Source organism: Oncorhynchus mykiss, chromosome 6, assembly GCF_057628025.1.
Source record: "Oncorhynchus mykiss isolate SJ-2025 chromosome 6, ASM5762802v1, whole genome shotgun sequence".
In the NCBI taxonomy this organism is placed as follows: Eukaryota; Metazoa; Chordata; class Actinopteri; order Salmoniformes; family Salmonidae; genus Oncorhynchus; species Oncorhynchus mykiss.
This window is the reverse complement of record NC_143027.1, coordinates 71,284,904-71,308,955: the sequence shown is the minus strand read 5'-3', so window position 1 is coordinate 71,308,955 and position 24,052 is coordinate 71,284,904. Positions and strand designations below refer to the sequence as shown.

Below are 24,052 nucleotides of genomic sequence, written 5' to 3'. Positions count from 1 at the left end.
TACTGGTGTGCAAAAGAGCAGAAAAGTAAATAAAATAAAAACAGTATGGGGATGAGGTAGGTAGATTGGGTGGGCTATTTACAGATGGACTATGTACAGCTGCAGTGATCGGTTAGCTGCTCAGATAGTTGATGTTGTTGTTATCGTGACCAGTGAACTGAGATAAGGCAAAGCGTTACCTAGCATAGACTTATAGATAACCTGGAGCCAGTGGGTCTGGCGACGAATATGTAGTGAGGGCCAGCCGACTAGAGCATACAGGTCGCAGTGGTGGGTGTTATAAGGTGATTTGGTAACAAAACGGATGGCACTGTGATAGACTGCATCCAGTTTGCTGAGTAGAGTGTTGGAAGCTATTTTGTAGATGACATCGCCGAAGTCGAGGATCGGTAGGATAGTCAGTTTTACTAGGGTAAGTTTGGCGGCGTGAGTGAAGGAGGCTTTGTTGCGGAATAGAAAGCCAATTCTAGATTTGATTTTGGATTGGAGATGTTTAATAGGAGTCTGGAAGGAGATTTTACAGTCTAGCCAGACACCTCGGTATTTATAGTTGTCCACATATTCTAGGTCAGAACCGTCCAGGGTGGCGATGCTAGTCGGGCGGGAGGGTGCGGGCAGCGAACGGTTGAAAAGCATGCACGGAAGGAGTGTTGTATGGAATTGAAGCTCGTTTGGAGGTTAGTTAGCACAGTGTCCAAGGAAGGGCCAGAAGTATACAGAATGTTGTCGTCTGCATAGAGGTGGATCAGGGAATTACCCGCAGCAAGAGCGACGTCATTGATATATACAGAGAAAAGAGTCGGCCCTAGAATTGAACCCTGTGGTACCCCCATAGAGACTGCCAGAGGTCCGGAGAACATGCCCTCTGATTTGACACACTGAACTCTGCAAAGTAGTTGGTGAACCAAGCGAGGCAGTCGTCAGAAAAACCAAGGCTATTGAGTCTGCCGATAAGAATATGGTGATTGACAGAGTCGAAAGCCTTGGCCAGGTCGATGAAGATGGCTGCACAGTACTGTCTTTTATCGATGGCGGTTATGATATTGTTTAGGACCTTGAGCGTGGCTGAGGTGCACCCGTGACCGGCTCGAAAGCCGGATTGCACAGCGGAGAAGGTACTGTGGGATTTGAAATGGTCAATGATCTGTTTATTAACTTGGCTTTCAAAGACTTTAGATAGGCAGGGCAGGATGGATATAGGTCTGTAACAGTTTGGGTCTAGAGTGTCTCCCCCTTTGAAGAGGGGATGACCGTGGCAGCTTTCCAATCTTTGGTGAAGGAGAAGCGGGGCAGGGGGCTTGGGCAAGTTACCGCAGGGGGTGCAGAGCTGTTGGCCAGGGTAGGGGTGGAACGCATGGAAAAATAGAAAAATGCTTATTGAAACTTTTGATTATCGTAGATTTATCGGTGGTGACAGTGTTTCCTAGCCTCAGTGCAGTGGGCAGCTGGGAGGAGGTGCTCTTATTCCCCATGGACTTTACAGTTCCCAAATCTTTTTGGAATTAGTGCTACAGGATGCAAATTTTTGTTTGAAAGCCTTAGCTTTCCTAACTGACTGTGTATATTGTTTCCTGACTTCCCTGAAAAGTTGCATAATGCGGGGGCTATTCGATGCAAATGCAGAATGCCAGAAAAAATGTTTTCGTGCTGGTCAAAGGGCTGTCAAGTCTGGGGTGAACCAAGGGCTATATCTGTTCTTAGTTCTACATTTTTTGAGTGTGACATGCTTATTTAAGATGGTAAGGAAAGCACTTTTAAAAAGCAACAAGGCATCGTCTACTGACGGGATGAGGTTAATATGTTTTAGGGAGCATTTGACAGTGATGAGGGGTGGTCGTTTGACCACAGACCCATTACAGACGCAGACAATGAGGCAGTGATCGCTGAGATCCTGGTTGAAAACAGCAGAGGGGTATTTTGAGGGCAAGTTGATCAGGATGATATCTATGAGGGTGCCCATGTTTGCTGATTTGGTGTTGTACCTGGTAGGTTCTTTGATAATTTGTGTGAGATTGAGGGCATCTACCTTAGATTGTGGGACGGCCGGAGTATTAAGCATATCCCAGTTTAGGTCACCTAACAGTACGAACTCTGAAGATAGATGGGGCGCAATCAATTCACATATGGTGTCCAGGGCACAGCTGGGGGCTGAGGGGGGTCTATAACAAGCAGCAACTGTGAGAGAATTGTTTCTGGAAATGTGTATTTTTAAAAGTAGAAGCTCACATTTTTTGGGCACAGACCAGGATTGTATGACATTACTCTGCAGGCTATCTCTGCAGTAGATAGTCCCTCCAACTTTGGCAGTTCTATCTTGTTGGAAAATGTTGTATTTGGTGATATACATTTCAAGATTTTTGGTGGCTTTCCTAAGCCAGGGTTCAGTCACGGCTAGGACATCAGGTTTGGCGGAGTGAGCTAAAGCAGTGAATAAAACAAACTTAGGGAGGAGGCTTCTAATGTTAACATGCATGAAACCAAGGCTTTTACGGTTATAGAAGTCAACAAATGAGAGCGCCTGGGGAATGGGAGTGGTGCTGGGGTCTGCAGGGACTGGGTTAACCTCTACATCACCAGAGGAACAGAGGAGGAGTAGGATAAGGTTACTGCTAAAGGCTATAAGAACTGATTGTCTAGTGCCTTTGGAAAAGAGAGTAAATAGAGCAGATTTCTGGGCGTGGAATAATAGATTCAAGGCATAATGTACAGACAAGGGTATGGTAGGATGTGTGTACAGTGGAGATAAACCTAGGCATTGAGTGACAATGAGAGAGTTTTTGTCTCTTGAGGCACCAGTTAAGCCAGGTGAGGTCACCGCATGTGTGGGGGGTGGAACAGAAGGGCTATCTAAGGCATATTGGGCAGGGCTGGGGGCTCTACAGTGAAATAAGACAATAATCACTAACCAAAACAGCAATAGACAAGGCATTGATAGACATTAGGGAGAGACATGTGTAGCCGAGTGATCATACGGTCCAATGAGTAGCAATGGATGAGTCAGGGAATAACAAATAACAAGCACAGTTAACATGTTCTCCCCGTCAGGTTCCGAGAGAATCTGTATTCCAAAAACAAACAGCGGATTTGACAGCTCTGGCAGCAGCAGCACATCCATATCCAAAGCTGACTGAGGCTTGATTTGAAAACCCAGCTCGGCCCAGCGTAGGTCTAATGCTGTGTGATATGAACAGGAAGAGAGAGTTTGTACTGTTGCCTATCTGGACCTCTGGATTAAATGGTGGTATTTTACAACATTTGATGACAGTGGTGATGTTGAAGCCATGCAGTGTATGAGGCCCTGATACTGTGGGAAGGGCATTCATTTTCTGTAAACATTGCCCTAACCCCAGTCAATCATGTCATCCAGTGAACCACTCTCACAATATTGAGTTGTAGAGCCGGTGTACTACATTACAATTGGGCCTCAGTCATTGGTAATCATATTATATTATTTGAACAAATAGATCCTCTACAGGTGTCCTTTATCTGTCTGGCCGTCCATCTGTCTCTCCGGTCTTCCATCTGTCCGTCTGTTCGTCCATCAGTATGTCTGTCTCACTCTCTTTCTTTCTTTCTCTCGCTGTCTATCTCTCTCTCTCTCGCTCGCTCTTTCTCTCATTCTCTCACTCTCTCTCTCTCTCATTCTCTCCCTTTCTGTCTGTCAGATTGCCACAATGTGTAGCCAAACACTATTGGAGTTTTTCCCCTCACCAGTCTGTCAAGGGCCCTTAGTGATTATGTGTGTATGTTAAGCCGAGCGTACACTACACAATTTTGGCACCGATTTAGCTGTCCTAGACAGGTTTTTGAGATTGTACATAAAATCCCCATGTCGTTGCCTATTTGTGCCTATCACAATGCTCATTTAATATGAGCGGGTCAGAGACACAATCTGAGGGCTACCGAACCCGTCTTTCAGCCATCCCAATAGTTTCAAACATCCCACTGGGCAAAAAGTGGTTGAATCAACCTTGTTTTCACATCATTTCACCCAAACAAAAATCTATGTGATGACGTTGAATCAGCGTGGAAAACTAATTGGATTTGCAAAAAGGCACCAACATAAGGGCATTTCATATTTTTTATATTTATTTAATCTAAATATAATGACATGGTGAAATAAATGTAAATAAAAACTAGACGTTAAACTGATGTCTGTGCCCAGTGTGATATTTCATTTTATCCTCACAAAATCTGCAATGCTCTTGTAGTTTGAGAACAGGGATGTAACGCTTCTCATTGGTGGAAGGAGAGGAGGACCAAAATGCAGTGTGGTAAGTGTTCCCCTCCAAAGGTGCGGACTCCGGCCGCAAAACCTGAACCTATAGGGGAGGGTCTGGGTGGGCGTCTGTCCACGATGGTGGCACGTGGACCCCACTCCACCATAGTTTTGGCCCACTTAAGTAGCGCCTTTGGAGCGGCGACCCTCACCGCCGTCCTCTGATTGGGGACCCTTGCAGCGGGCCCGGAATAGATGGGAGACTCCGGCAGCGCCGGACAGGCGGGAGACTCCGTCAGCGCCGTAGTGAAGGGCGACTCCGTCAGCGCCATAGTGAAGGGCGACTCCGGCAGCGTCGGAGTGAAGGGCGACTCCGGCAGCGTCGGAGTGAATGGCGGCTCTGGCAGCTCCTGACTGACGGGAAGCTCTGGCAGCTCCTGACTGACGGGCGCTCTGGCAGCTCCTGACTGACGGGCGGCTCTGGCAGCTCCTGACTGACGGGCGGCTCTGGCAGCTCCTGACAGACGGGCGGCTCTGGCAGCTCAGGACAGACGGGCGGCTCTGGCAGCTCAGGACAGACGGGCGGCTCTGGCAGCTCAGGACAGACTGGCGGCTCTGGCAGCGCTGGACAGTAGGGAGCACCTGGATGCGCTGGACAGGCGGCAGCACCAGGAGGGAGGAGACGGAGAGACAGCCTGGTGCGTGGGGCTGCCACAGGAGGCCTGGTGCATGGAGGAGACACCGGATGGACCGGACCATGGACGCGCACTGGAGGTCTCGAGCACCGAGCCTGCACAACCTGTCCTGGCTGGATACTCCCCGTAGCCCGGCAAGTGCGACGGTGTGGAACAAACCGCACTGGGCTGTGCTGGCGAACCGGGGACACCGTGCGTAGGGCTGGTGCCTTATACCCCGGACCGAGGAGACGCACTAGAGACCAGATGCGCTGAGCCGGCTTCATAGCTCCTGGCTCGATGCCCACTCTGGCGCGGGACGTGGACACCACTCCACCAAAGTCTTGGCCCACTTAAGTGGCGCCTTTGGAGCGGCAACCCTCGCCTCCGACCTCGGACTGGGAACCCTGAAAAGATGGGAAACTCCGGCAGCGCCGGACAGGTGGGATGCGCTGAGCCGGCTTCATAGCTCCTGGCTCGATGCCCACTCTAGCCCGGCCGATACGAGGAGCTGCGATGTAGCGCACCGGGCTATGCCTGCGCACTGGGGACACCGTGCACCTCACGACATAACACGGTGCCTGCCCGGTCCACCTCTCGCCACAGTAAGCACGGGGAGTTGGCTCAGGTCTCTTACCTGACTAAGCCACACTCCCCGTGTGTCCCCCCCAATACATTTTTGGGGCTGCCTCTCGTCCCTGTTGCGCTGCCGTGCTAACTCCTCATAATGCCGCCGCTCTGCTTTGGCTGCCTCCAGCTCTTCCCTGGGGCAGCGATATTCCCCAGCCTGTGCCCAGGGTCCCTTACCGTCCAAAATCTTCTCCCATGTCCAGGAGTCCAGAACCCTCTGCTCCTGGTTACCACGCTGCTTGGTCCGGTTGTGGTGGGTGGTTCTGTAACGCTTCTCGTTGGTGGAAGGAGAGGAGGACCAAAATGCAGCGTGGAAAGTGTTCGTCATATTTTTAATTGAACAAACTGAACACTACACAAAATGAAAACGCAACAGTTCCGTGTGGAAAACACAGACACAGAAAATAATCACCCACAACCAAAATGGGGAAAACAGGCTACCTAAGTATGATTCTCAATCAGAGACAACGATCGACAGCTGCCTCTGATTGAGAACCATGCCAGGCCAAACGCAGAAATACAACATAGAAAAAAGAACATAGACTACCCACCCCAACTCACGCCCTGACCAAACTAACACAAAGACATAATAAAGGAACTAAGGTCAGAACGTGAGCAATAGCCAATGATATGATGATGTTGCTTTGCATCACCCAGAATGTGTCGACTCTCGAGCAGGAGCGATGACTACTACTAGTATGCATTTGTATTTGCCTTTAACCAAAGCCAAAGTGTGAAATTGTTACAGCTCTGAAGTTCACAAGCATTATTATTCAATTCAAAATGTATTGGCTAGGTATTTCAACTCTGTATGACAATGTCTTACTGAAAACATTTATGAGTCTGCTTTGAGCCAGAGCTCGTTTTAGCTACGTTAATAATCGAATCATATCATCACGTAATATTTTTTTTGCGAGACAGCGTGGTTTCAAGAATGCATTTACTGACGTAAATCACAAAGCTCGTAAATCACAAAGCGTTCATTAGTCTGTGAATGTGTGTGTGTGTGATCTGCCGTTAATGTATCTGCAACGAGTTGACTGCTTAACACACACTCACTTCTCAGTTGAAGTGTTTTGGCTCCAAATCACTGCATGTCTGATGTAGAAGCCTTAGAACCCTCCTGCTCACTGCCAAGAAGCATTTTGGTGTTTCTCTCTGCTTTGTACTTAGCACACGTTTGTGAAGATAAATGCGGTAGCCTATCTGCTGGTCCCCAGTGGTAGGACAGAGGCTGGATGCTGGTTTATTGCTCTTTTTAAGTGCCATCGCAGCACTGTGTTTTGGTCTCAAATTCCACTGCTCACTACGTTTGTCATTTTGGAAGATTAAGTACACTGTAGTCATTACTGACAAGGTTTTATTTTTTTCCCCTCTCTCTGGACATTGCTCTTGGTCATTCCCACTTTCTCTCTCACAATTTTGAGTTAACTTGTTATCTTTCTTTCTTCTGTCTCTCTTCTTCCCCTACATCTCAATCTCTCTCTCCTTCTGACCCCGTATTCTTAAACCTTGAGTCTCTGGATCTGTCGTTTTTTCCTGATTGCTCTGCCAAGGTAGGAGAGCTGTTGAACCCTCCCTCCACATCATTATTTAAGACTAAATGACATTAAGTGTGGGCTGCGTGGGAGCCAAGCTGTCTCCTAAAGCCAGGAGGGAGCAGGTCCCCCATGCTCCCCCTCAAAGAGTTATGGCTCACCTTTTACCGCCTCCTCCTCTCCTCCTCTTCTTCCTCTCCTCCTCTTCTTCCTCTCCACTTCAAGTGGTATTTTCAAATGTCAGGCATGTTACTAATCATGTCATTGCTACATTGGCTGGACATACTATAGAGCAAGTTAAAGTGTACAAATATTTGGGTGTGTTGGTTGATGATAAGCTGAGCTTCACTCTGCATGTAGAGAACTTGATAAGGAAGCTCAAGCTGAGAATAGGTTTTTATTACCGGCATAAGGCATATTTTTCTTTTGAGGCCAGGAAGGAGCTGGTACGATGTACATTACTGGCGGTTTTAGATTGTAGTGATGTTATATATATATGCAGGCCTCAACCACTACCCTGAGAGCACTTGATTCAGTGTATCATGCAGCCCTCAGGTTCATTAAAAATCAAAAATATCTAACACATCATTGTGATCTCTACAGCGCTGTTGGCTGTTCGTCATTGACCTTACGTAGGCTTAAACACTGGTATACTGTCACTTTATTCTTTATTCACTTTATTCTTTATTCTCTATGTTGGTTAGGCCAGGGTGTGACTAGGGTGGGAATTCTATGTCCTTTTTTCTATGTTTTGTATTTCTATGTCTGGTATGGTTCTCAATCAGGGACAGCTGTCTATTGTTGTCTCTGATTGAGAACCATACTTAGGTACCCTTTTCCCCCACCTGTTTTGTGGGAAGTTAACTTTGCAGTTGTTCAGGGCACATAGCTTCACGGTTGTTTTTTTGTTCTTCATTTTGTCGGCGTCATTTTTAAATCAAGTTCAAATGTACGCTTACCATGCTGCACCTTGGTCCAGTCCTTCAGCCAGCCATGACATATACACTGATTTATAAGGCCGTACTGGGTAAAATGCATTTTATCTCTGTTCTTATTTTAGTCAAGTCGGTAAATAAATATCAATTACGGTAGGGTCAATTCTAACAGTACCAAAAATTAGAACAGGTCATGGTAGAAATCGTTTTAGTTACTTAGCTCCATGGTCCTGGAATTCTCTCCTGAACATTGGTGAAGTTTAAACACTTGATTGACGTATATATCATAGAAGAGTGTAATTGTTTTTAGGCCATCTGTTTCTAGTTTCTAGTATTTTTTTATGTAATATGTCATTGTTGTGTGTTTATAGTTTTGTTTAATGATGTGTATGTAAGTTATTTTGTCTGAAATGTTGTTCCCCCTACTGCTATTGGACCAGGTCTCTCTTTGAAAATATATGTTATCTAAAGGAGAACCTGTTTAAATAAAGCTAAAATAACAAATAAAAAGTCTCTGTGAAGAGGTGAAGGAGTGAATATGCCAGGAGTCATCTCTCTCTCCTTCTCTCTCTTCTCCAGGACCTCTCTGCCAAGCCACACCTGTGCCAAGCAGATTGTGTGTATCACCTAGGAAAGATCTCTTGAACCCAAAGTGACAGTACAGCACAGTGAAGGGACTGCCATCGGCTCCGCCGGCATCAACTTTTATACTATAGGCACATTTACAGAGCAGTCAAAGCCAGTTCCCACTGCTATATTTACTGCCTGGACTAAAAATGAAATACAATATGTTTTCTCTCCTGTATGCAAGGCAATTACAGTGTGACTCTAGTGAGCCCTCTGCATCAAACGTTTCATAATGGATTAAAAGCAGTGGGCCAGAGAATGAGGCAGACTGCTTGCACTGACCGTGATCAGATAGACAGACTCCAGACCGGCCAATTAAAAGGCCACATATTCAATTTCCTCTCTCCATAGGGACTGGGGATGAGACGAGACCACTGTGAAAGTATGAACCTTTTAAAGCACACAGCCTTTCACTGTGTTATTTATCTTAGTGGTGGAAGAATAGAAAATGGTCTGCTGTGCCTGAGGTTTATTAGAGAGCCCATGCAACTATATCAAGTTATCAGATTTTACCTGTTTGGCTACCCCTACAACTTGACAGGTGGGAGGCATTGCCATGTAAATTCTACCTAGCCCGCTGGTTTAAATCTATGGTAATTACCAGGTTAAAATAGTCTGGATGAAGTGGCACTCTATCAGGCAGACAACTGATGTGTTCTGTCGAGGCATGGTCCATTTGATGATCTAGAGATGGGGAGAACGACAGAGTACCTCTGAAGACACTCTTAGGGTAAAACCACCAACATTTATTTTTTCATCTGTGTCCTTCCGGAAGCCATTATTGCAATCTAATGGCTTGAGAGAGTGTATGTTCAATGTGATGGTTCCCTAGTATGACACAGGTAAGGAAATATCTAGCACAATTGTGTGATTTGCAGTCTCCTGACAATGTCATCTTTGGGATGCATTTTGTGTCGACCGTGTGGATTAGTGGTATGTATGCTTGTCAGAAAGGGTCTACAATAATGCATGTTTTATGGTTGATGCTTGTATACCTTCCACCAGTCATTGTGTATCAATCCCACATAAGTGCAGTGCAAGTTGTTTTAGTAGGGTTATTCCTTTACAGAGGGCTGTGAAAGTATCCTTAACTTTCACAGATGTACCTGTCTGTACTGTATATTGAACTCTGTTTGTTTCTATTAAAACCTACTGGTTAGATGTTGCCTGTAAACCCTCTGTGCAGCAGATCAGCTTGGCCTCTCCTGGAGGTAGAGATGCTATAAATTCCCTCCCAAGGTTTTTATGGTAATGAGCGAGGCCACGGTGAGCAGAGAAAACCTAGAGAAGGAAGGTCAGACACAAAGGCAATTATATAAAAGCATACACACACACACATACACACACACACACACACTCAGCAAAAACACATACACAAACAGTTATGCACACACACACACACTCAGCAAAAAAAAGAAACGTCCCTTTTTTAGGACCCTGTCTTTCAAAGATAATTTGTAAATATCCAAATATCTTCACAGATCTTCATTGCAAAGGGTTTAAACACTGTTTCCCATGCTTGTTCAATGAACCATAAACAATTAATGGACATGCACCTGTGGAACGGTCGTTAAGTCACTAACAACTTACAGACGGTAGGCAATTAAGTTCACAGCTATGAAAACTTAGGACACTAAAGAGGCCTTTCTACTGACTCTTAAAAACACCAAAAGAAAGATGCCCAGGGTTCCTGCTCATCTGCGTGAACGTGCCTTAGGCATGCTACAAGGAGGCATGAGGACTGCAGATGTGGCCAGGGAAATAAATTGCAATGTCCGTACTGTGAGACGCCTAAGACAGCGCTACAAGGAGACAGGATGGACAGCTGATCGTCCTCGCAGTGGCAGACCACATGTAACAACACCTGCACAGAACTGGTACATCCGAACATCACACCTTCGGGACAGGTACAGGATGGCAACAACAACTGCCCAAGTTACCCCAGGAACGCACAATCCCTCCATCAGTGCTCTGACTGTCTGCAGTAGACTGAGAGAGACTGGACTGAGGGCTTGTAGGCCTGTTGTAAGGCAGGTCCTCGCCAGACATCACCGGCAACAATGTCACCTATGGGCACAAACCCACCGTCGCTGGATCAGAACAGGACTGCCAAAAAGTGCTCTTCACTGACGAGTCACGGTTTTGTCTCACCAGGTGTGATGGTTGTATTCGCGTCTATCATCGAAGGAATGAGCGTTACACCGAGGCCTGTACTCTGGAGCAGGATCGATTTGGAGGTGGAGGGTCTGTAATGGTTTGGGGCGGTGTATCACAGCATCATCGGACTGAGCTTGTTGTCATTGCAGGCAATCTCAATGCTGTGTGTTACAGGGAAGACATCCTCCTCCCTCATGTGGTACGCTTCCTGTAGGCTCATCCTCACATGACCCTCCAGCATGACAATGCCACCAGCCATACTGCTCGTTCTGTGCGTGATTTCCTGCAAGACAGGAATGACAGTGTTCTGCCATGGCCAGCGAAGAGCCCGGATCTCAATCCCTTTGAGCACGTCTGGGACCTGTTGGATCGGAGGGTGAGGGCTAGGGCCATTCCCCCGAGAAATATCCGGGAACTTCCAGGTGCCTTGGTGGAAGAGTGTGGTAACATCTCACAGCAAGAACATGCAAATATTGTGCAATCCATGAGGAGGAGATGCACTGCAGTACTTAATGTAGCTGGTGGCCACACCAGATACTGATTGTTACTTTTGACCCCTCCCCCTTTGTTCAGGGACACACTATTCCATTTATTTTAGTCACATGCCTGTGGAACTTGTTCAGTTCATGTCTCAGTTGTTGAATCTTGTTATGTTGATACAAATATGTACACATGTTAAGTTTGCTGAAAATAAACGCAGTTGACAGTGAGAGGACGTTTATTTTTTTGCTGAGTTCAGTGTTCAGTGTGATTACATTTACAACCTTTGTCAACTTCATTAAATTAAATTCTGCAAGCAGCAACCTGAGCCTCATGCATCATATTCATTTGGAATCTTTCCTAAAAAGAGATGGAGGGCTTTTCAAAAGAGATCATCTTGTTACTTTGTGCTGAAGTTAAATGAGATTATTTGCACCCTCGACAACCCCTGTGATTATTATTATTATTTGACCCTGTTGGTCATCTATGAACATTTGAACATCTTGGCCATGTTCTGTTATAATCTCCACCCGGCACAGCCAGAAAAGGACTGGCCACCCCTCATAGCCTGGTTCCTCTCTAGGTTTCTTCCTAGGTTCTGGCCTTTTTCCCAGCCACCGTGCTTCTACACCTGCATTGCTTGCTGTTTGGCGTTTTAGGCTGTGTTTCTGTACAGCACTTTGAGATATCAGCTGATGTAAGGGCTTTGTAAATAAATTTGATTTGGTTTGTCAGGCTGGTCCCCCTCATCAGTCTGACAATGAGAGGAACATAAACAAATCTACCCTGGAGACAAAAACACTTTATTTTACAATGCCAATGCAGCTTTCCCAGATAGTCTATTTACATGTATTACAAAAGACCACTGCCACAATCGACAGTCTCCGGTACTATTCTAGCATGTCAGTAACCCACTCACTCAGTATGAACTCATACGTTTATTGACTATTGTACCATTCATTATAACAATAGCATCATTACGCTATAATCTGTTGATCATCCTCAATACACATCCTCCTTGCAGTTGGCTAAGCTGATGTTGTATTAGCATTCACAACAAGCTGAGTGGATGTTACAATCATTAGCACAGTGGTGTCCAATCAGAGACTTCCCAGGTGCTACTCTAGGATTATGTTCATTATCTATTGTATGAGATTTGAGAGTATCATCACAGAGAGGAATTGAGAGAGAGAGTGGGAGAGAAAAAACGAGTGCAGAAGAGGGGAGAGTGAGAGAGAGGGAGAATGAAAGGGAGGGAGAGGGAGGAGAGATACGAGTGAAATAATCCCCACTTAGGCTTTTCAAATTGAAAATAATTTCCCCGAAAAAAGGGACCATGATCCCAAGTGATGGGGCGGCTAATGCTTATAGCATTCAAACACATTTTGATGGCATTTCCTTTTGGTAAAAACTAAAAAAGGAGAAAAAAAGTAATTTGCTCTAAAAGCATATTCTTTTCTTCCTTGCTGCTTTGTGTTGAGAAGCCTGTTGCGGCGTACTCTTTTGACGGCGTCCTGAAAGTGGCGGAGGAATAGGCTACCTTAACGATCCGAGCCAGAGCACTACCTATGGGTGGTTCAATTAAATCAAATGGATTTTAAAGTGACTAGGGACTGGGGCTGGCTGACACGACATAGAATGCAGCGATCAGGGCAGGATGTTCTGAAGTGGATTGAGTGCGCTTCAAAAATCTGTCCCCCTTCTATCTCTTTGTTCCCTGGAGTGCCTTTTGAAGTAGACCACACACACACCACACATACACTGCCATCCACATCCAGAGATCTGTCAGTGTGTTCCTTCTGGGTCAGTGAGGAGAGAACAGATCCTGTTGGAACCACCCTCTCTGCTTTAGGAGTAATGCTATAATGAAGCTCTATGGGGGCTGGAGTGGAGTATTGGAGTCTGGAGTAGAGCAGTGGTGTCATTAGACATAGCTATGGTTCACACAGACCTCTTAGTGCTCAGACGCATTCCTCATCAGCACACATCCCACTACAGTGGCTTGCTCATTCTCTCTCTCTCTTTTTCTCTTTCATCTGCTTTTAACTTCTAATGCTAGCGTCCCACCTCAACAACTGCCAGTGAAATTGCAGGGCGCCAAATTCAAAACAACACAAATCTCACAATTAAAATTCCTCAAATATACAAGTATTATACACCATTTTAAAGATAAACTTCTTGTTAATCCAGCCAGAGTCTGATTTCAAAAAGGCTTTACGGCGAAAGCACACCTTTCGATTATGTTAGGTCAGCGCCTAGCCACAGAAAAACATACAGCCATTTTCCAAAGAAGGAGAGGTGTCACAAAAGACAGAAATAGCGTTAAAATTAATCACAAACCTTTGATCTTCACCGGATGGCACTCCCAGGACTCCATGGTAGACAATAAATGTGTGTTTTGTTCGATAAAGTTCATCTTTATGTCCAAAAACCTCATTTGAAATTGGTGCGTTATGTTCAGAAATGCATTGTCGGGGGATCACGTGACCCTTGAACGAGATGGCCGCATGAACTAAGAGCTCCGCAAAAGTAGTTTCCAATTCCTAATCTTACCTCCACTCCAAGTTCACACTCATTTAGCTTTAGTAAGAAAAAGTCATGGCGGCTACAAAAGGCGACACTACAGGTGACATTTTTACCCGGACTCGAGTATTAGCGATGGAAAAAGCCTCCAAGAAGAAGCTAGCTTCAGAAAAAACTAGCGCCATTAGCCAGGAGCAAGAGAACCCGCTCCCCCACGAGGCACAACGAATGCCAACCTCGCACTCTGTCGAAGACATCCTTTCTGAGTTGAGATCCCAACGTACAGAACTAAACACCAAATTAGATGCCATTAACTCTCAGCTCAGTGCGATAGGGGGCAAGGTGACAATCCTGGAAAACGCTTTGCCTGACATCAACAACAAGATAACCATAAACGCGGGGCGCCTGGACGAGGCAGAGGGGCGAATCCTATCCATGGAAAACTTATTGACAGATGCCATGGAAACAATAGCATATGCTAAAAAGAAAATCGAGCATCTGGAAGAGAAAACAGAGGACCTGGAAAACAGGGGGCGAAGGAATAATTGTGTTCTATTCAATCTGGGCGAAAAAGAAGAGGGAAACATGCCACTGATCCGCTACCTGCAAGACAAACTTCCCGAGTGGCTCCACCTGCCCACCGACAGGCCCATAGAACTCGAGAGAGCTCACCGAGCACTGAGGCCCCCACCAGCAGCCAGACAACCAGCGCGCCCAATAACCATACGTTCCCTGAGATTCACCGACAAGGAACGAGTCCTACAGGCGGCGAAAAACAACACCATCACAGTGGGAAACGCCAAACTTGCTTTACACCAGGACCTGTCAGCTGGAATACGCCGAAAGCGCCGAGAATTCGACGAAGTGAAGAAATACTCCATTGACCGAGGCATCTTCAGGGGATTCAAATACCCAAACGAGCTCAGGATTCTTCACCAAGGAGCCTTGCGACACTTCAAAACTCCCGAAGAGGCAAAACGTTTTTTGAAAGACAATCCTGGCCAATGAGAAACAGACCAATGACTAAATGCGATTAATGCCATTACTAAAAGAGGTAAGACGACATATAGCCGATATCCAGAGATCCACCCCCTAAATGTCATTATAGCCGTCCAATTTATATTTATTTTCCTTTAACTGAGAGGGATGGGCTGTATAGCCTAACCTAGGCCTACTAATGTTTCAGCCTACTTTTATTTCCCTGTTTTTTTTGTTGTTGCTATTATTACCTGGGGTTCCCTATGTCCCTTGGGGGAGGCATATGTAGGCTGGGCTATTGATTTTATTTTTCTCCCCTCTTTTACTGTGGTCTGGACGAGGGCAACTGTGTTATTTACTCAATGCGGGGTGGAGAGGATGAGGCATTTCTTTGGTGGGGAGAGGGAGACGTTGTGCGTTGCTAACTGTTCCCGGTTTTTGTTTTATTCGGAACACAGAATTGAGACTGAGCGGGGGGGTAATAGATCCAACGGGATGTGTCGAGTTGTTTGGGAACTCGGCTGGGGTGTTCAGAGATTATTATTTTATGTACACCATTTATTTTCCTTTTATGTGAACGCAGCTGTAATTACTATCCACTTTTACCCAGCGATGACTTGCACTAAAGTTCGATTACTGCTCGATGACGATGACTAGTACCTTAAATCTATTGACATGGAACTGCCATGGTCTAGGGCATGCAATAAAACGAAAAAAGATACTATGTGCTCTAAAAAAGGAAAAAGCAGACATTGCGCTATTACAAGAGACACACCTCTGTGATGCTGAACATGCCAAACTCCGCAGAGCTTGGGTGGGACAGGTGTATTTCTCATCTTTCAAATCAAACAGTAGAGGCACAGCCATGTTCCATTCATAATTGACAAAAACATATCTGATCCGGAGGGGAGATCTATTTTGATAACTGGGTCACTATATGGTCAACCAATTACTATATTAAACATATACGCATCTAAAACAGATACTCCTGCCTTCATGTCAAAAATGATAACCCTGTTCAATGAGCATTGTGTCTCCTTTGGTGTGGTGGCCGGAGATTTTAATTGTACCCTTAACCCAACCCTAGACAAATCATCTCAAGTCCCCACCACAAATCCTAGATCTGCAAAGATGTTGAAATCTCTTACTAAAGAGATGGGACTGATAGATATCTGGAGAGAGAATAATAGCTCATCTATGGACTACACATACTACTCTAATGTCCATAACACCTACTCCCGTATAGATTACATTTTTATCCCAAAGAGTTTCATAAATTCAGCCACATGTACAATCGGATCCATAGCACTTTCAGATCACGCCTTTGTCCACCTCTGCTTTGACCTCTGCAAAAACATCCCGAGGTCAAAGAGCTGGAAATTCAACACCTCCATGCTATCAAATGACGAGTTCCATACATTGGTAACTACATGGATAGACAACTACACACAAGACAATAAAGACTCTCCTGTTTCTCCGGCCACAATGTGGGACGCTGCTAAAGCCACACTAAGAGGTCATCTAATTGCATATGCTTCCTCTAAGAAAAAAGCAATGGAAGCACACAGGCTAGATCTTGAGAGGGAGCTGGAATGCTGTGAAAAAATACATAAACAATCCCTAGACAGCACCTCCTGGAGTCATCTTAAAGTATCCAAAGCCAAACTGAATTTGGACTACACTCGGGAGATAAAAAAAAAAGTTTTCTTTACTAAACAGAAATACCATGAGTATAGCAATAGGCCCAGTAGATTGCTTGCTTACCAATTAAAAAAGGAGCAGTCAGAGCGTACAATCATGGCTATCCGAACAGCAGAGGACGAGGTCACATATGACCCAAAAAAAAAAAAATATCAATTTAACTTTTCATGATTTTTACTGCAAACTATATACCTCTGAGAGAAAACACACAGAGGCAGAACTCCACTCTTTCCTAGAGGGAATCTCGCTACCTAAACTATCAGAGACCGACCAGGAAGATCTCAACTCCCCCTTCACTCCTGAGGAGATCCTGGAGGCAATTACCTCCATGCCACCTAATAAGTCCCCAGGCCCAGATGGATTCCCCAGAGAGTTCTACAAAGCTTTTTGGCCCCAGCTCAGCCCTATCTTCATGCCAATGCTGGAGGATTTTTGCAAAAACGGAGTTCTCCCAGACTCAATGCACACAGCTCGCATTACAGTGTTGCTAAAAAAGGACAAGGACCCCCTATCCTGCTCGTCCTTCCGGCCCATAAGCTTGTTGGATTTCGACTATAAAATAATTACCAAATTGCTCGCCAAAAGACTAAACACTCTTCTTCCCAAAATAATAAAAGCGGACCAAACTGGATTTATTAGAGACAGATACTCTTCTGATAACATTCGCCGTCTTTTTGATATTATTGATCAAGTAAACGCACAAAAGACCCCTGTCCTGCTGGCTTCACTGGATGCTGAGAAGGCGTTTGACAGGATGGAGTGGAGCTTTCTGTTTTCAGTCTTAGAAAAGTTCAATATGGGCCCAAATTTTATTAAATGGATCAAATCACTATACTCTCATCCAAATGCCATGGTGACTACTAATGGACTGAACTCTGACAGATTCCCTCTGGAACGGGGCACAAGACAAGGGTGCTCGCTGTCCCCGCTGCTCTACTTGTTGGGGGCGGAGCCTCTGGCAGAGCTGATAAGGAGCAATCCAAGTATTATGGGTGTTTCTGCAGGCGGCCTGCAGCACAAGATTTTGCTTTACGCGGATGATGTCTTGCTCTACATATCCAACCCTGAGAAATCCCTCCCTCTCATTTTAGACACAATTGCTCAGTATGGCAAGTTTTCAGGTTATAAGATCAATTTTAACAAATCCACTGCCTGCCCTCTCAATATTACACTCAGCAGCTCTATGAAGACACTTTGTCCTTTCCAATGGAAAACACAGGGGTTTCAATACCTCGGGATCTTCATAACACCAGATCTGAATAGCCTTTTTAAGGAAAATGATCTTCCACTCCTGGACCGAATCAAGAACGATCTTCAAACCTGGATCTCCCTCCCAATTAGCTTAGTAGGAAGAATTAATGTAATCCGTATGAACGTCCTCCCTAGACTGAACTACTTATTTCAGATGCTCCCATGCTATCTCCCAGTTTCCTTCTTCAAAACAACTAACCAAAGCATCACCAAATTTATATGGGGCAATAAAAAACCTAGGATCAAGTTTTCCACTCTATCGAAACCTGAATCTAAGGGTGGTCTTGCCCTTCCCTCCCTTCAATTGTACTACTGGTCTGCCCAAATCCGCAACATGCTAACATGGATCACAAACAGACAAGAGTCAACGTGGATTCAGATAGAAGCCCAATCCTGTGGTTCATTGCCCTTAAGCTCAATTATATTCATTAATAACTTTAGTGAAGTGGGCAACATAGCCAAAACCTTTGTGATTTACAGCACCCTACTAGCGTGGAGGGACTGTAAGAAATACCTGGGCATTTCCTCCCAAATATGTTCTCACTCGCCTATAGTGGGCAACCCAGACTTGCCAAAAGCCCTGAGGGAGGCCAACTTTAATCTTTGGCATACTCTAGGAATCAGGACCTTTTCAGACCTATTTCATCAGAAAACCACTACACTGAAATCCTTTCAAGAGCTCTGCAGTGAATTCGATGTGCCAAGATCCCATTTTTTTTAAATATCTTCAAATTAGACATGTAATTTCCTCATTTACCTCCAAGAGGAGGTTTAGAACTCAGTTGAATGAAGTTGAAACCCTTATTGTCACAGCACAATCCATTAAAGGCTAAATATCTTACATCTATAGACTCCTTTCTGAGAAAGGAAGCTCCTCCTTTACTCCTTTGAAAATAATCTGGGAAAAGGACCTTGGACTGACTATCAGTGATGAGTTATGGGCGGAGGTTTGCGACAGGGTATACTGCTCCTCTACCAGTGTAAAAATGAAAGAATCTAATTACAAATGTTTGTACGAATTTTATTATACTCCTTTGAGACTCCATAGAATGAAAACAGATATGTCTCCTAACTGTAAAAGATGTACCTCTGAAAGTGGAACCTATATGCATGTATTTTGGAGCTGTAGGGAGATTGCCAGATTCTGGCAATCTGTACATACTGCTGCACAGAAAATACTAGAGGTACAGTTTGATATGACACCGTGTATCTATCTTCTTAATGCCCAGCAGGACTTTGTTCTTGATCCTGACAGAGAACATTTGCTTATGACTATTACATACTTTGCTAAGAAATGTATTCTTCTATTGTGGGCCTCAAATACCCCTCCTACATTTAAAATGTGGATTGACCAGATTGTTGACTTTCTTCCTCTTGAAAAGCTCACTTATGACCTCCACAAGAGACAGCCCAAGTTTGATAGACTCTGGTCTCCACTATTCAACTATATTTCAAACTGGACAGAGTGAACGGGGTGACTAGGGAAATGCGCAGATACATGTTGTGTAAGGTACTGTAAAACCTAAAAACAAACTATTGGCCCGTCGTCTCAGCGAATGCTTGAAATAGCTGATAAGAACCTTGATAGTGCTGCTGCAAGTGTTAATGTTATTTTTTTTTTTGTGTGTTTTTATTTTAATTTAGTTTTTGAGTACGTGTGCGTATGTGTGGGTGTGTATGTATGTGTGCGTATGTATGTACGTACGTATGTATGCATGCATGTATATATATATATGTGTATGTATGTATATGTGTGTGTGTGTGTATGTATGTATGTATGTATGTATATATATATATATATATATATATATATATATATATATATATATATGTACCAAGGAAAATATATAGATTAAGAAAAATAAATGCTTTTATTTGACTTTATCATATTTTTTCAAAAGTATTATTATTATTATTATTATTATTTTTTTTAAAAGCCTGTCACATCTGTGAATGTGGAATGTGTTTTGTTGGTTGATTGAAAAACAAGAAAACTTAATAAACTTTAAATTGAAAAACAAAGAAATACATTGTCTCAAACAAAAACCCTGTGAAAGTGCAGAGAGCCACAGCAAATTACAGAAATACTCATCATAAACGTTGATGAATGATACAAGTGTTAAACACACAATTAAAGATAAACTTCTCCTTAATGCAACCGCTGTGTCAGATTTCAAAAAAGTTTTACGGTAAAAGCACACCATGCAATTATGTTAGGTCAGCACCAAGCCACAGAAAAACATACAGCCATTTTCCAACCGAGGAGAGGTGTCACAAAACTCAGAAATAGCGTTATAAATATTCACTTACCTTTAATGATCTTCATCAAAATGCACTCCTAGGAATCCCCGTTCCACAATAAATGTTTGTTTTGTTCGATAAAGTCCATAATTTATGTCCAAATACCTCCTTTTTGTTTGCGCGTTTAGTCCAGTAATCCAAATGCACAACGCACGAGCACTAAGTCCAGACGAAAAGTCAAAAAAGTTACATTACAGTTCGTAGAAACATGTCAAATGATGTATGGAATCAATCTTTAGGATGTTTTCATCATAAATCTTCAATAATATTCCAACAGGACAAATCCTTTGTCTTTATAAATGAAAGGGAACGCAGCTCGCTCTCACGTGTGATTTAGCTCATGGAATTCTGCCAAACAAACACCTGGTTCAAACATCTCTTATTCGCTCCCCCTTCATAGTAGAAGCCTGAAACAAGGTTCTAAAGACTGTTGACATCTAGTGGAAGCCTTAGGAAGGGCAATCTGACCCCATTTACACTGTATATTGGAAAGGCAAAGACTTGAAAACCTACAAACCTCAAATTTCCCACTTTTTGGTTGGATTTTTTCACAGGTTTTGCCTGCCATATGAGTTCTGTTATACTCACAGACATCATTCAAACAGTTTTAGAAACTTCTATCTGGGCCTGGGTAGCAGGTAGTTTACTCTGGGCAACTTATTCATCCAAGCTACTCAATACTGCCCCCCAGTCCCAAAGAAGTTAAGGGACTTCTGTCAGTCTCTCTGTTCTCTCTTTTGCTCTCTCTGTCTGTCTCTCTCAATCTCTCTCTTGCTCTCTCTCTCTCTCTCTCTCTTCACCATGAGTGGAGAGTTTAATTAATTTTTTTCCCTGATGTTTCCTTTCAATTCCAAATCTACAACACAGTCATCAAGCCGAAAGAGCTATTCTGAACAACACTGGGCCATTATGTTTCTTTGGCAACAAAGAACTTGTCTGAAACAAAGATGAATCAAATCTTATTTTTTCTGATGTGTCAGAGAGGCATAGACTCACAACAATAGACACAGCGGGAACTGAAGTGGAGTCTTGATGGGGTATATGCTCAAATGAGCAGCCTTAGTTTATCCGTTTGTTTGTGCTTTCTGGTACAGACTAACCTGTTCTTTGACACTGAGGTGGTCCATAATAGGGGGATTCCTAACGAAACTAGAACAAAACAGGACCATGATCTTTTTCATTCTCATGAAATTGTATCCATAGAAAGGTCCTTTGGGGGAAGGATTGTTGACATATATTTGACATTTGTATCTTAAAGCATAATTCTAAAATGTATATATTATTTGAATTTGGAATATGTGTGAAATGTTGGCCGTACCTAGGCCTCCTTTATTCATGTTTATATTTTTCAATATTCACATATTAATGTAAGAAAATTGTTATTGCAATTTAACTACTACCCATTACAGAGCAAGCGGTAAAGCTTCATATGACACAAATCTTTTATTTTTAGAACTTACAGATGAAACATTATGGTGTCTTATGGGTAAGGCCAAAATGTCACAAATGTCCCAACTTCAATTAATTATTTCTCAATTATGCTTTGGAACAATTCTTCCTCCAAAGGACCCTTCTATGGACAACATTTAGTCAAAATACCCAAAATCATGGTCCTGTTTTCGTCTAGATTTTTGATGAATCACCCAATACATACAGTACAATTTGTGATACACATTCTGCCATACTGTAAAATGTACATCTAGTTGATAAGTATTCTGTTACATATTCTGTGTATTCTGTGTCCAGAGCATGTAGTTTATGTATTCAGTGATAGTAGCCCATGGCATTTGGAAACGACTATATGGTCTTTGCTGTCTCAACCAGAGCTAGCTGGATCCTGCACTGCCTTTCCCACCGCATTCAGTAGACAGAAGCAGTGGAGTTCAGAGGTGCTACACAAACCCCCCGATTAGGTTCCAGTCAGGCTTCCTGGCTGATTACAGAGCGCCTCATCACTTAGCCGGAGGGGAACAGGTTATCCTCAAGAGCTGCTGGTGGCAATCAGGCCAGGTCTCAAAGGGTGTGTGGCTTTTGCTGACTGCTGAAGTGAGACGGTGTTACCACGAGCTAGCTGTGATCCCATTGGTATTACAAGTAAATGTGTAAAGAGAGGTATGGAAAAAAGTTCAGAGGTCATTTGCAGGATGAATAAGCCTTATGACTGCTTACGTGTACTGGCAGTGCAGATCTAGAGGTCAGAACAGGGGGTTTTGAACTGCTGTCAGTGTGTGCAGGGTTTTTCCCCACCCAGCACTAACACAGCTGATTAAAATAATCTACAAATTGTGGTCTTCGATGAAGACCAGTTAGTTAAATCAAGTATGTTAGAGCTGGGCTGGAACAAAAGCCTGCCTGCGATGCAGCTCTCAAGGACAAAGGAAGGACGTCAGCTCTGTATGACTGGGTGGGGCTCACAGCCTTTTACTATGGGTAATCATCTTACAGGAAATAATTAAAAAGTGATTACCAAACATACAGAAATGGGACTAGACGGTACTGGAACAGAATCCTCTATTGGAAACATTAATTGGTGGCTTGTAAAGCAATGATCTGGCATTGGATAATTCACTTTGATCTTTGCAGTAGCCAGGTGCAAACATGCCCGGTGGCAGATGTCTGACAAGATGTGCTGAGCTGCAGTTTTCTTTTCTTCTGATGACTTGTGTTCGATGTTCATTGTTCATCAGGACAAATTGTTTCCATCTATGTCACCATTTACAGTCTCGGCCAAATGATAGCCTTATAATTGCTGTTTTACATATGAACCAATACATCCATGTTTTCTAATGTGCTTTATCTGTACCATTTTGTAAAGGCATCGAAAAAGCCCAGAGCAGGGTTTGGTTCATTTCACATATGGCAGAATGCACTCTTCAGTCCACTGTACATCACACAGTCTCTCTCAGCTATAACAATACAAACAGAATGTTCTAGTCAGCTGCTAGCCGCCTATTCACAGCCAAAGAGCCATTACCGCCACAATGTGATGTCATAAATTGCAGCCGTAATGAAAAAGGCTGGGCGCAAATGAGCCAGTGTGGTGCTCAAACACTTTTAATTGTGGCTTTTGCAGTCGCAGTGATCCTATTGTGCTTTGTTCTTAAGAAATATGGTTTCCACATGGAATGGGCCAGAGCATTTAATATGTATAATGCTGTTATCCCAGAGATATGTTTACTATTGAACATTAAACCGATTTGATATAATATTTTCATGTCCACATCACATTTCTATGTGATGGACAAAATAACTATTATTTCACAAACCAATCTAGTGGAAAGGCAAAACTAATATCGATGAAACATTTTCCCATAACTCTCAAGGTTTATTCTTTGTTGTGACTGGATGTCGAGGGAGCTGTGTCTTTCTCAGGTCTGAGTTCAGTCTGGGGTTAAATCCTGCTCTGTGCTTTGAGTGTTTTGTCTGATCTGGGACCAGCGCAAAGACATTCCCTCTTGCTCAGGCAGTGACACAGAGAGCCCTGCGGTGTCCAGAGCTACTGATTAAATATTTATGCAGGTTTTATGAAGTGGTGATGCCGGCGCTCCATCTGAAGTGACGCACGCTGTATTCATCACTCCTTTGTCTCAGAGAGAAAATGGGAAGAGGTGGAAGAGGGGGAAATAAACTGATCTTCCTCCGTTCTCTCCCCTCTCCTGGAAGAGTAATGTGGTGAATATGGCTGAGCCTCTATCTGTGTTCCTCCGTTCTCTCCCCTCTCCTGGAAGAGTAATGTGGTGAATATGGCTGAGCCTCTATCTGTCTTCATCCGTTCTCTCCACTCATCTGGAAGAGTAATGTGGTGAATATGGCTGAGCCTCTATCTGTCTTCATCCGTTCTCTCCCCTCATCTGGAAGAGTAATGTGGTGAATATGGCTGAGCCTCTATCTGTCTTCATCCGTTCTCTCCACTCATCTGGAAGAGTAATGTGGTGAATATGGCTGAGCCTCTATCTGTCTTCATCCGTTCTCTCCACTCATCTGGAAGAGTAATGTGGTGAATATGGCTGAGCCTCTATCTGTCTTCATCCGTTCTCT

At 43.9% G+C, this 24,052-nt stretch overlaps 1 protein-coding gene across 2 annotated transcripts in view; it reads left to right on the top strand.

Annotated features, from left to right (window-relative positions):
• Positions 1-24,052, top strand: part of LOC110526494 (spondin-1) — a 137,120-nt gene that overhangs the window by 93,688 nt on the left and 19,380 nt on the right. The window lies entirely within an intron of this gene.